Raw genomic sequence first — 4284 nt, 5'->3', positions numbered from 1 at the left:
GTACAAGAAAAGTATTTTTTCAGTTTTCTTTTTACAAGAAGAATAAGACTGTGCAATGTACAGTTTGTACTGAATGCTGTTCATTTACCTGTTCAATGTTAAAGAAAAATAAAACAGAAAAATGCTGAAAATACTATGAGGGTCAGGCATCCCTGGAGATAGAAAAATAGTTAACATTTCAGCTTGCTGACCTTTCCTCAGAACTGGAAGATATTTGGGAATGAACACTTTACACGCAAGTACAGAGGCAAAGAATGAGAAGGTTGGTAAGAACAAAATGAAAGGTCAGCGAAAGAAGAGGTGCTCTTCCTTAGCCTGGCCTCCAGTTTCATTGGAATATTGTCAGAAACCAAGGATGAATCTGTCCATTGATTTTTGCCCTCATTCTGATAGAATGCATGTGCATTTATGTTCTCGTCGGCGGGGCCCAGAAGAGAGGCACCTCTATGCATATTGATTCAAATACATATTATCTCCAAGATACATGCTAACTACTAACAATGCATAATCCTGATTACATATGTAAAATATAGCAGTTTGTTAGGCGTCATGGGGTTTTTGTCAACTGGCTTGGCCACATTTGTGAATCCTTAGTTCCCACGAACATACACAGAAATGGCTTATTCTGCAAGGCTTTCCTGATCAGTAGCTCTCAGCGCTGCCTTTAAGAAGTGTTGCCTGGCGTGCCAGTCTGTAACAAGGGTGAGATGAGAAAGTCTCATTTTGCGAGGTAGCAAGAACACTGAAGAACAATTGATAAGGGACCTGTATCTATTGTGAACGGTTCATGAAGCCGTTGCCGAGTAACCAGTAATTTTTATGCTTGGATTGTATCCAGCCGAGGTGGGCTGTATAACTGTTCGAATTGTATAAAAAATGGATGCTTTCCTATGTTTAGCAGAGAGGCGCATGATGTATCCAGCGACTTACTCCCCACAAGCGTAATAAACTGTTTGACGTTTGGAGCAGACCCGAGGGTTGAGTGATCTGTTGGATTCATTCCTGCTTAAATTCTTGCTCTGACGCAACATGGCGCAGGACTACAGGGGCCCGAGAGGCCGGCCCGCCGAACGTTGGGCCCCGATCGCGAGCCAGGCCACATCGGAGGCCCCCCCCCGGGATCATAACCCCCCTCCCCCACCCACAGCCCCCCCCCCCCTCCCCCGACCCTTCCACGGCGAGTTCCCGCCGGCTGAGAGCAGGTGTGGACGGCGCCGGCGAGACTCGCCGTTTTTATGACGGCAGCTCGGCCCATCCTGGTCTGAGAATCGGCAGCGGGGGGGGGGGGGGGGTGGGGGCCACCTAGAATGGCCGCGTCCGGCGCCACGCCAACCACGCCGGCGCCAATGGTGCTGATTCTCCACTGGCGTCGGTGTGGCATGGCGCGATTTGCTCCGGTCGCGGGGATTCTCCGGCCCGGCCCTGGGCAGAGAGAATCCCGCCCCAGGTTTTGTTTGTTTGCACCAGCTGCAGCAATCCTGGATGAGCTTCTGCCATGACTCTAAGTTGATTTCAAAACTCCAAAGTTGGAGTGGAGCAGCTTCAACAGATCAATCGATCAACAAAAGGTCAGAAATCCTTGGCTTCGGAACCGGTAATGTTTTGGGTACAAAAATGCAAAGGAAGGGCCCATACAGAATGAACTCGACCACTGATTTAAGCAAAGAGGGAGAGCATTCCAACACCGTGAAAAATGGTGGGAAATGTGGTGCAATGGGCACTTTTGATGACGACTCAGAAAACTGGAAATCATATTCAAAGAGGTTCCAATATTACATTTTAGCCGGCAAAATATTGGAAAAGATTAAGGTCCAAGAACTCTTGAACTCCACCCTTGCTGAGGCATGGGTGGCACTGTCCCTCTCTTCATTGGCATTTAGCCTGTTCCACACTAGTATCAGCAGCCAGGTCCTCTATGGGAATCCCCATCACCAATGAGTCAGCCCTGCAGTCAATGAGATGAAACTAAGACTTGTGGTACCCGCGATCTGTTTTGGGATTTCAATGGGATCAGTTTTCGGTGATCACATACCAGCTGCACATTCAGCACACTAAGGGGTAGTTGCCCCTTACAATTGTGGGAATCTTATGATTGCAGAAAATTCCACTGCTCTGGCTGCCTGGTTTTCGGGGTGTGTCCTGAACTTTTACAAAATAATTTGTTCTTCTGAAGGGGACACCTGTCATCTCCTGAAGGCATTTGTGCATTGGAAACTGGAGTATTTACACACAAGTCTATAGTGTAGCCCTGGAAAGAACCACTGCAAAGAAGTTCAATGCCAGTGGTATTAAAAATAGCAGAAAAGCCAGTGTACAGGTTATCATGTTAATGTGGGGAGGTTTGTCAAATGAGGGACATATAGCGGTTATGAACAATGCTTGGCACTTTTACAGGAACATAAAAGAAAAAGAAAGCTGTATTTAGTTGCTTTGGAACGGACATCTAAGAATGTTTCTTGGAATCATTATACTTTCATTATCACATGATTTTAATTTAAATCCCATCAGAGAAGCAACATAAAGATTTTTTAAAAAGGGCCTTTACTACATTCGTGTGGGCTGAAATAAAACTTTCTTAAATGATTGGAATATGTTAAATTGAATAAATCAATCCTAATTACAGAACTGGAAACAAAAGTATCTGCCAATGGTTAAAAAGACCAGAAAACCGGTAAAGTTTGAAAGCTCACCCGCATGTGTCTATTCCGTTCTAAATAATTACAAAAAAAAAGTGGATTTCTCGTGGCAATGCTTATGGAGAACTATGATGTGGTTTTAAGAAAAGCAATATGATCTAATAGTGTGGTGTTTACTACTTTTCAGTTAAGATAGGAGGATGTGGTAAACAGGCATGCGATCTCCAATGTACTTGTTACAATCCTGAATTGCCACACCACCTATGGTATCCTCTGCTCTTTGTGTCATGTATAAAGTTGAACATTTAAGAATTTATACGGGAGACAGGTCTTCTTATTGTCCGATTGCCAGTAAGATGTGTTGGAAAATCACATTTATGTATCCCCAGATATCTACAGAACAACCGTCTTGGCCTGGATCCCTGGAAAAGCAATCAGCAACAATATCTGATCCAGTCTCTTTAGGTCCATCAAAATCTTGAAGTTTGTTCAGGTAGGCGGGAATTACTGAATAGCTGGACAAACCTTATCTGATGGAAGACCAGGATTAATCTGTCGTGATGCTGACACATACTATTAACATATAAACATCCTCACCATGGATACATCAGCAAGGTCAGTGGCAGGAACATCCCAGCCTTCACACAGGGATCAATGGTCTTGACATTTTTGGTTCACAATCCCCAGGTGATTCAGCCAATAGAGTAACTGTATAGATTGGTACTGAAACACACAGATCAGCAAGGTGCCACATTTTTATCTTGGGTCTGTGCTAAGTTGGCTGATCTCAGTCAGGGTGGTGGGGATGGCCATTCATTTGACCTCAGTTCACTTGCAGCTTCACCTTGGGCACCCGTAAGATCAGGGCTGGTCAATTCCCTGCCTGTTTCCCCATTCTAAAAATGTCAATAGGCCTTTTAGTGCAATGAGCCACCTTGTAAATGGGCCCAATCTTTGTTTGGAAGGAAAGCAATAGCTGTGATTCCCACTCCCAATTGCTACTCAATGCTTCATGCCGGAACATGTGGCTAGTGGAAGAGGCTCCCTTCGCAGCTGTATGCACTTGTGAAATGAGGCCTAAATTCTCTTAAGTATTTACACAAATCTGTAAGATAGCTAATGCGCGTGGAACCAGACTGAGAATGTATCACTGGAAAGTTTATAAAAAGAGAAAAATATCAGGGAAAATATATGAACGAAAAAGCAAATGAAAAATAATGCTCCAAGTTATCATCGACCAGTAAGACTTCGGCTGACAATTGGCCATTACTGACTCTTTCATGGATGCTCCTGAAATTAAGAATAGCCAAAATGTTTTTGGACATCTGTTTTCACTGTTGGCTTGGTCATAGTAATTTATATTGGTGAATCTAAAGAGATTAGTGACTTTGTTTCTAATCATTCTACGTTTAGTGCAATCTGAGACCTTGTTTGTTTTCTTTTGCTTTTTGAAAGAAGCATTTTTCAGCCTAATAAGATACAGCAGTTCAATTCTAATCCAGAGTTTATGTTTAGAGCCACATCTAACAGTCTGGGATGAAATAAAGTTCTTAATTGCTGACATAAAATAGCCTCAAAACTGACTACAGGCAGTATCAACTGAAATGGCGACCTGGAAATTGATGAGAACATAAGGTAGGATTACATA

This window comes from Scyliorhinus canicula, chromosome 13 (assembly GCF_902713615.1).
Source record: "Scyliorhinus canicula chromosome 13, sScyCan1.1, whole genome shotgun sequence".
Lineage (NCBI taxonomy): Eukaryota > Metazoa > Chordata > Chondrichthyes > Carcharhiniformes > Scyliorhinidae > Scyliorhinus > Scyliorhinus canicula.
Note: the sequence above shows the minus strand (reverse complement) of the source record.